Here is a 10,146-nt window from a genome sequence, read left to right as displayed (position 1 = left end):
AAAGTGGTCTGGATTCCTTCTTCTGCATGTCGCTGTCCAGTTTTCCCAGCACCACTTGCTGAAGAGACTTTCTTTATTCCACTGAATATTCTTTCCTGCTTTGTCAAAGATTAGTTGGCCATACGTTTGTGGGTCCATTTCGGGGTTCTCCATTCTGTTCCATTGATTTGAGTGTCTATTCTTATGCCAGTACCATACTGTCTTGATGATTACAACTTTGTAATACAGCTTGAAGTTCAGGATTGTGATGCCTCCTGCTTTGGCTTTCTTCTACAAGATTGCTTTGGCTATTCAGGGTCTTTTCTTATTCCATACAAATTTTAGGGTTGTTTGTTATAGCTCTGTGAAGAATGCTGGTGTTATTTTTATAAGGATTGCATTGAATATGTAGATTTCTTTGGGTAGTATTGACATTTTAACAATATTTGTTCTTCCTATCCAGGAGCATGGAATCTTTTTCCATTTTTTTGTGTCTTCTTCAATTTCTTTAATAAGCTTTCTATAGTTTTCAGAGTATAGATTTTTCACCTCTTTGGTTAGATTTATTCCTAGGTATTTTATGGTTTTTTTGTGCAATTGTAAATGGGATCGATTCCTTGATTTCTCTTTCTGTCGCTTCATTTTTGGTGTATAGGAATGCAACCGATTTCTGTGCATTGATTTTATATCCTGCAACCTTGCTGAATTCATGGATCAGTTCTAGCAGTTTTTTGGTGGAATTTTAGGGTTTTCCATATAGAATATCATGACATCTGTGAAGAGTGAAAGTTTGACCTTTTCCTGGCTGATTTGGATGCCTTTTATTTCTTTGTGTTGTCTGATTGCTGAGGCTAAGACTTCCAATATTATGTTGGATCACAGTGGTGAGAGTGGACATCCCTGTCTTGTTCCTGACCTTAGGGGGAAAGCTCTCAGTTTTTCCCCATTGAGGATGATATTAGCTTTGGGTCATTCATATATGGCCTTTATGATCCCCAGGTATGATCCTTCTATCCCTACTTTCTTGAGGGTTATTATCAAGAAAGGATGCTGTATTTTGTTAAATGCTTTCTCTGCATCTATTCAGAGGATCATGTGGTTCTTGTCCTTTCTTTTATTGATGTAATGAATCACTTTAATTGTTTTGCGGATAATGAACCAGCCCTGAATCCCAGATATAAATCCCACTTGGTTGTGGTGAATAATTTTTTTAATGTATTGTTGAATCAGGTTGGCTAATATCTTGTTGAGGATTTTTGCATCCATGTTCATCAGGTAAAATGGTCTATAGTTCTCCTTTTTAGTGGGGTCTTTGGTTTTGGAATCAAGGTAATGCTGGCTTCATAAAAAGAGTTTGGAAGTGTTCCTTGTATTTCTATTTTTTGGAACAGCTTCAAGAGAATAGGTGTTAACTCTTCCTTAAATGTTTGGTATAATTCCCCTGGAAAACCATATGGCCCTGGACTCTTGTTTTCTGGGAGATTTTTGATTACTAATTCGATTTCTTTACTGGCTATGGGTCTGTTCAAATTTTCTATTTCTTCCTGTTTCAGTTTTGGTAGTGTATATGTTTCTAGGAATTTGTCCATTTCTTCCAGATTGCCCATTTTATTTGCATATAATTGCTCATAATATTCTCTTATTACTGTATTTCTGCTGTATTGGTTGTGACTCTCCTCTTTCATTCTTGATTTTATTTATTTGGGTCCTTTCCTTTTTCTTTTTGATCAAACTGGCTAGTGGTTTATCAATTTTGTTATTTCTTTCAAAAAACCAGCTTCTGGTTTCACTGATCTGTTCTACTGTTTTTTGTTTGTTGGTTGGTTGATTGGTTGGTTTTGATAGCATTGATTTCTGTTCTAATCTTTATTACTTTCTGTATTCTGCTGGTTTGGGGTTATATTTGCTGTTCTTTTTCCAGCTCCTTAAGGCATAAGGTTAGGTTGTGTATCTGAGATCTCTCTTCCGTCTTTAGGAAGGCCTAGATTGCTGTATACTTTCCTCTTATGACCGCCTATGCTGTGTCCTGGAGGTTTTGGGTTATGGTGTTATCATTTTCATTGGCCTTCATGTACTTTTTAATTTCCACTTTAACTTCTTGGTTAGCCCATTCGTTCTTTAATAGGATGTACTTTAGTCTCCAAGTATTTGTTACCTTTCCAAATTTTTTCTTGTGGTTGATTCCGAGTTTCATAGTGTTGTGGTCTGAAAATAGGCACGGTATAATCTCGATCTTTTTGTACTTATTTAGGGCTGATTTGTGTCCCAGTATGTGGTCTATTCTGGAGAATGTTCCATGTGCACTGGAGAAGAATGTATATTCTGCTGCTTTAGGATGAAATGTTCTGAATATATCTGTTAAGTCCATCTGGTCCAGTGTGTCATTCAAAGCCATTGTTTCCTCATTGATTTTCAGATTAGATGATCTGTCCATTGCTGTGAGTGAGGTGTTGAAGTGCCCTACTATTATGGTATTATTATCAATGAGTTTCTTTATGTTTGTGATTCATTGATTTATATATTTGGGTACACCACATTTGGCGCATAAATGTTTACAATTGTTAGGTCTTCTTAGTGGATAGAATCCTTAATTATGATATAATGCCCTTTTTCACCTCTTGTTACAGTCTTTATTTTAAAGTCTAGATTGTCTGATATAAGTATGGCTACTCCGGCTTTCTTTTGTTGACCATTAGCATGATAGATGGTTCTCTATCCCCTTATTTTCAATCTGAGGATGTCTTTAGGTCTAAAGCGGGTGTCTTGTAAACAGCATATAGATGGATCTTGTTTTCTTATCCATTCTGTTACCCTATGTCTTTTGATTGGAGCATTGAGTCCATTGACATTTAGAGTGAGTACTGAAAGATATGAATTTATTGCCATTATGTTACTTGTAGAGTTGGAGTTTCTGGTGGTGTTCTCTGGTCCTTTATAGTCTTTGTTGCTTTTGGTATGTATGTATGTTTGTATGTATGTATTTATGTACATATTTTTTCATCTTTTCTTCCCTCAGAGAGTCCCCCTTAAAATTTCTTGCAGGGCTGGTTTAGTGGTCATGAACTCCTTTAATTTTTGTTTGTCTGGGAAACTTTTAATCTCTCCTTATATTTTGAATGACAGCCTTGCTGGATAAAGAATTCTTGGCTACATATTTTTCTGATTCAGCACATTGAGTATATCTTGCCATTCCTTTCTGGCCTGCCAAGTTTCGGTGGATAGGTCTGCTGCAAACCTGATCTGTCTTCCCTTGTAGGTTACAGACTTTTTTCCCTTGCTACTTTTTGATTCTTTCCTTGCCTGAGTATTTTGTGAATTTGACTATCCTATGCTTTGTTGATGGTTGGTTTTGTTGAATCTAATGGGAGTCCTCTGTGCTTCCTGGATTTTGATGTCTGTGTCTTCCCCCAGGTTAGGAAACTTTTCCGCTATGATTTGCTCACATAAGTCTTCTACCTCTGTTTCTATCTCTTCTTCTGGGACCCTATGATTCTGATATTGTTCCTTTTTAATGAGTCACTGATGTCTCTAATTCTTAAATCGTGCTCTTTTGCCTTAGTTTCCCTCTTTTTTTTTTGGGGGGGGGCTTCATTATTCTCTATAAGTGTGTCCTCTATATCACTGATTGTCTGCTCTGCCTTATCCATCCTTGCTGCTGTGGCATCCATTCAAGATTGCAGCTCAGTTATAACATTTTTTATTTCATTCTGACCAGCTTTTACTTCTTTTATCTCCACAGAAGGGGATTCTAATCTATTTTCAACTCCAGCTAGTATTCTCGTTATCGTGATTCTAAATTCTGTTCAGACATCTTGCTTGTATCTGTGTTAGTTACGTCCCTGGCTGTTGTTTCTTCCTTCTCTTTCTTTTGGGGTGAATCCCTTTGTTTCATCATTTCAAATGGAGAAAAGGAATTAATAAGATAAAAAAATTTTAATTAAAATTAAAAAAAAATTAACATTAAAAAATTAAAAACAACAAACACACAAAAAATCAAATAAATGATGCTATATCCTAGGTGTGTTTTGGTCTGGGTGTTGAAATGGGCTTGATAGATTAGAGAAAAAATGGGAAAGAAAAGAAAGTAAATGATTTAAACATTTGAAAAAATGAATACACTGAAATAGAATAAAATGAAATAATGGAAGTAAAATAGAATTTGAAAAAATTTACACAAAAGAAAAATATATAGTAGAAAAAAGTTAAAGAAAAATATTTTCAATAAAAATTGAAAATAAAAATAAACTGTTTCTCTTTCTGTATTCAAGAAAAAGAAAAGAAATGAAAAAGAGGAAAAGAAGATAATTGAATAGATGGACCAGCAAACAGACTGAAATACGATTGAAATTACTTCATTTTCCCAAGATGTCAAACTATGAAGTGCTTTATAGTCTGTAAACCAAGCAGACGGAGAGACTTGTGTTCCTGAAGAGCAAGTTTGGCCCATTTGGGCTGGGCTTAGCGTAATGGCTTTGTTCTCCACTAGATGGTGTTGCTTAGCTTACTGTGGTGGATTGTTGTGGCACTTGTAGGTGTGTATGCTCATGCTGGGAGTGGTGAAAATGGCGTCACCCAGCTACCCAGTCTCTAGTGTTGGAACTCTTCTCCCCGATCAGCAGTCACGCACCCATCCTTTGTCTTTGGCTTCCATCAGCTCCCTGCTTTTACACTGTCCGTGACCAAGCCCCAGGCAGCACCTCCCTCCTGAGTTTTACCTCAGATGCGGCTGTGTTTCCTGACCCCTTAGTTCTGAAGGACTTCAGTTTTGACCTGTTCTGACCCTCTGCAGGGGGGTCTCAGTGCACAATGGCTGGGTGCCGGCCACACTCAGGAACATTCATGGGACTGTGCTGCTGCTGATGCCCAGAGACTGTGACTGGATTTCAGTCACAGAAAAAGTTAATGTGACTATGTGGCAGCAGTGTTTCAGGGATTATGGCAAATCACAACATGCATCTGGAACCAGGCTTCACTCTCAATGACCTTGTTCCAGGAGCAGCAAATGTGGTTGTTCTCCCAGGTCTACTGGGGCCTTTATCTTTGGGGGATCCACACAGCCTCTACCAGATGTCCTCCTAGCAGGGGAACCACCTTTCCCCATGTGGCCCAAAGACCCCCAGACTTCACTCTGCTCCTGGAGATTCACTCTTCCCACCAGAGCACTGCCGGATATCAAGCTGTGGAGTTTCAGACTCTGTACTCCCCCTATTTATAGAGTCTTAATGGAATTTAAACCCTCTCTTTTCTCCTTTCTCTCTTTTTAGTTCAGTGCCTGTGGCTGTTTCCACTTTTCCACTTTATTTCCAGCTGCTTTTGGGGGTAGGTGCTTTTCTTATATTCTCCCCCACCCCATCTCTGTCCTCTCTCCACAAGCAAAAACACCTCCCTGCCCTCTGCAGCTTCTCTCTCCCACAGTTCACCTTTCCGTGCCACATACCTGCTGAGTTCTGTGGTTCAGGTTGTGAAGATTGTTGTGTTAGTCCTCAAATCAGTTTTCTAGGTTTGCATGATGGGTTAGTGTTGATGTGGTTTTATTTCATGGATGTGAAACACAATGCTGCTCTGCCATCTTGGCTCCTCCTGGGAAAGCCAAGTTTAATGCAACTAAGAACACCTGCTTACAAGCATGCACCCTATATATAATAGAATCATTAACTCATTTCAGGATAGCTCTGGAAAGGGCCTTGAAGACCATTTAATCCTGTTGCTCATTTTGCAGATGAAGAAACTGAGGCCTAGATAGAGGAAGTGATGGGGGGTTGTTAAAAAAAAAGTGGCATAAAATGGTTGGCATGGATTGACTGAAAGAAGAATTTTCAGGAAACTTCTAGGTGTCCAAAGAGTTTCTGACTTTACAAAGATTGAATGTGTTGATTCTAATTCAGATCCAATGGGATGCTGGTCATTAATAGATGCAAGCATTTTGAACTGGGAGAAGATAAGAATAAAAAGGTCCATGTGATCCAATTCTAAGCTTTAGGATTTTTTGTTGTTGTTCTAATTTTAAGGGGGAAAATGTTGAAGCAATAGAAAAATTACATATAGGAGAATAAGTACAATGATATTTTTCCTTCCAAAAAAGAAAAATCTGCACAGGGTGCTGACAAAGCTCAAAATCTCCAGGTTGCAAACACTTTCACATCTGCTTATATGTGAGAATATAGTGACTTGTGCCTAATTACTTAGAAAATGTGATCAACTGCTGAACAGAGCAGCAGTGTCATGCACAACGAAGGTGATGGAAGTAGTTCTCTGTACTTTGCCCTTGTGTCTCTATGACTTGTTCTACACCTCCATGTCCTCACCCTTGCCAAGGTCTTCCTTCCAAACCATTCAGGGTTTTTAGCCTAGAAAATTGCTACCATCAAAATTAGGGTGGGATCTAGGGAGAATGTTACATTTGACAGACAGAAACATTTTACAAGGCATGTGTGTGGTCAATGAACTCCTAGTTCAACTAGGAGTATGGAAAATGACCTTGAAGATAGGCCCAATAATTTCTACCTCCTAATACTCATGCCTTCCTATAATCCCCTCTTCTTGAATGTGGACTGGATTTAGTAGACTTCCTTTTACCAAATAGAATGTGGCAGAAATGATGGGATGTCACTTCCAAGATTAGGTTACAAACAGATTGGCTTCTGCTTGGGTGTCCTCTCTATCTTGGTTGCTTGGTCTCTGGAAGCCAGCTGCCATGTTGTAAGCTATCCTAAAGATTGACCCACATGTCAAAGAACTTATGTCTCTGGCTAATAGCTGTGAGAACCTGAGGCCTGTTGAGAACTTCAATAGTTATGAGAATGATCTTAGGAGTGGATACTCCTCCTGTCAAGGCTTGATATGACTGCAGTCCTGGCTGACACCTTGATGCCAAAGGCACCCAGTGAATCTGAGACAAAACTCTTGACCCACAGAAATGGAGATGATAAAGATTTGTTGTTTTAACTCTCTTAGGGAAATGATGCAGGAGTCATTTACTGACTACTGTTGACTGTTTTCTGATGGCCAGTAAGATAGAGACATGGGGATTTCCTATGGCAATGTTGTAGTGATAGATAATCAAAAAAGGAAGAAAATAATCTATTCATTTCTTATATGTAACTGAACCATGGTTTTCCTTACATGTTAAGGCCTCACCAAGCTGAAGTTGGCAAGCTATCTGGAGGTGGACTAAACTGAGATTCTCAAAAGCATGTGGGCTCCTCTTGTGAAGCTAGCCTTTCCTATGCATCTCCTACCCTTTCCCTTTGATACCCAGTCCCAGTCCCTATTTCCCACCGCCATCTTTCTGACATCACCAAGACCCTTAACTCTAGCCCCTTGTTCTGCCCAATAAGCATCAATAAAAAACTATGTGCAGAAGAGTGGGTTCTGGGTTTCCAAACTCCAGCCCTCAGATTTCCACTGGGGGAATCCATTCTAGACTCTTGCAACTATTACTCTGGCTCTGGGACTCTCATTTCCAAGTATGCCCACATAGCTCAAGATGAAGTGAGTGGAAAGAGGGAATACAGAGTAATCCCACGTTAATATACTGCAACAAAAATTCAGGCGTGTTTTGGGAAACTGAATTGTTTGCAGAAAGGGTTTGCCCTTATCAGATCAAAATCTGTATGCAGTGTCATTATTTGAAATACTGATTTCCTTGTTTTCTTAAATGGAAAACAAAAAACAGAAAGAAAACAGAAAAAACAAAGCCCTAGGGCCTTTCTGGTGAAGCCCATCTCCTCTGGGAAGCCTACCTGTCTTCTGGAGCTACTCTATCCTCTGTGTTCTTAAGGCCTGAATCAAGAAGACTGTGAGTTCTTTGAGGGAAGAGATGATAACTTATTCCTCAGACTGAAAAAGCCTTGAGAACTGAGACCACATCTACTTTGTTCACTGATGTATTCTTAGAACACAGCACAGAATCTAGCACTTGGCAAGCATTCAGTAAAGGATTATGAATGAATGAATGAATGAATGAATGAATGAAGTTACTTAGTATAGTGTAAAATTTTTGATGATTCTAGGCCACCATTAAGGACATCAGTTTTCTTTCAACCTTTAATACAGTGGTATTTTTTCTGGTGTAGGTCTAAGCACTCAAACTAAGTACTTCAATTATTTTCCTAAAATTCTTTTTGAAACAAAAAACTTACAGAAAAGTTGCAAATCTAGTACAACCATTTGAGAACCTGAACCATTTGAGAATAAATTGATGCCTTGATGTATTATCATCTCTGAACACTTCAGCATGTATTTCTTATAAACAAGGCCATTCTCCTATATAACCACAATACAATAATCAAAATCAGGAAATTGCTATCAGGACCTCAGACACTGCTTGAGTTTTATCAGTTAACCCAAAATGTCCTTTACATCAAAAAGATCGATTTCAAAAGCATATATTGCATTTACTTGTCATGTCTCCTTAGTTTCCATTATTCTACAATAGCACTTCAGCCCTCTCTTGATGTTGATCATGTCAAAATTTTTTGTTATTGGAATGGCATTGCTCCAAGACCCTTCAGAACTAGGGAATATGTTAACATATACGTGTGTATATACATGCATATACATTTATATCTATATTTATTTCTGTATCTATACGTTTGCTGAAAATCAAAGCCACTGATGCCTCCAGGTCCAACCTAGAACCAGAAGGGCTGCCTGAGTTTTCTCCCTTTCCCTATTTGTGTCTTCCTTTTCTGACACTAATATATGTAATTATTTGATCAATACCCAATTTAACCAGACTTCTGTCTCCCCTACCATTTCTTTCTCTTCCATGATGCCCTCCTAACCCTGTCAGGCTCTGACACCCCATGCTAGGCCACTGTCTCTTGTGGACACTCTCTTTACCCTGCCAGGGCTTACACACAGTACTGGCCCACTGTGTCTCACCCCACCCTCAGTAGGTGACTGTCTTTCTCTGCCCTTTAAAGGATTTAAAGCCCAATTTTTCAGGAAGGGCAGGGAAGGGAAGGGGGAGGCAGAAGGAGGAAGAGCAGATCTCTTTTGAAGAATTTTTCTTTTTCTTTTCTTTCCTCTTTTTCTTTTTGTGTGTCCTTTCATCTGCCTAATTCTAACATTCTTTTCTTTTTCTAATTTGCTATTTCTAGTAAGTCACTGGGTTAGAAACCAGATTCACTAATTAATTCACTCACTCTTTCTTTGTACAATTTTTTTATACTGCATAAACTGAGAGGCCCTAGGTTCTGAGTGTGGCCTTTCCTGGGGGTTGACTGCTTGAGCTTGGAGACATGGACTTGGAGACATTTGAACTTCCAGAGGCCCCCTTTGCTTCACTCCTGGACTTCAGCTGGATTCTGCATAGGGGAGGTTGGCAGACCTGGGAGAGGTCACACATGGATGTGCTCTGTATCACTTAGGGAACACCTAGGATCTTAGAGTCTGTGGTTGGCTCAGAGAGCTGACACTGGTGGAGAGAGGTAGAAGAGTTGTGTGAGTGGGACCCCTGAGGTCCAGAAGAGGAGAAATGTGGGATACTCTGGTGGCAGGTGTCCTGAGACACAGATGATAGAATTCAAATCCTGGCTTCTTCCAGTTGATCCTGGGGATAAACTGTGAGCCCTCTGGGTCCCTCTGGGTCAGAGCTTTGCTCAGAGATGGTAACAGGAGTAGGGGTTACTTCTCTTGCATAGCTCATGAAACTTCTCCATCCCCAAGTCCTTCACAGTCATGGCCCCAGATGGAGCCTCGGTCTCTCCCCTCCTCCCTTCCAACTCAGCACAACTGCAGCACAAGGGCTCAAGTAGATCTGAGTTCAGAGGAGGTGAGACACAGCATGTCCATGACCTGTAACAGTTTGTGGGGGAAGGTAGGCTCTAAGGGCATGTCCCAGGAATCAGATTCTTAAGCCATGAGCTCTTAGCCCTTAACCAGGAACTACTCAGACATTCCCAGAGATCTTCACACCACTGAGATAAAATCAGACAGGAGTAAGGTGGAGATGGGAGTGTCCTAGAGAGGGAGCTGTCATATTCCTGTACTTCTTTGTCCCTTCTCCCTCTCCCACCCTCCATGAATAACTGGGATCAGGGAATCCCTGAGCCTCTCCCTTTGCAGGTCTTGGATCTGGCTAGCTACTCCCTCCAACTTTCTTCCAAATGATCCCCTAGTCTCTGCCCCTGCCCAAGGGTTCACCCACCCCCATGCCCTGAA

Source organism: Felis catus, chromosome E3 (genome assembly GCF_018350175.1).
Source record: "Felis catus isolate Fca126 chromosome E3, F.catus_Fca126_mat1.0, whole genome shotgun sequence".
Classification (NCBI taxonomy): domain Eukaryota; kingdom Metazoa; phylum Chordata; class Mammalia; order Carnivora; family Felidae; genus Felis; species Felis catus.
This window is presented reverse-complemented; position numbering follows the sequence as displayed.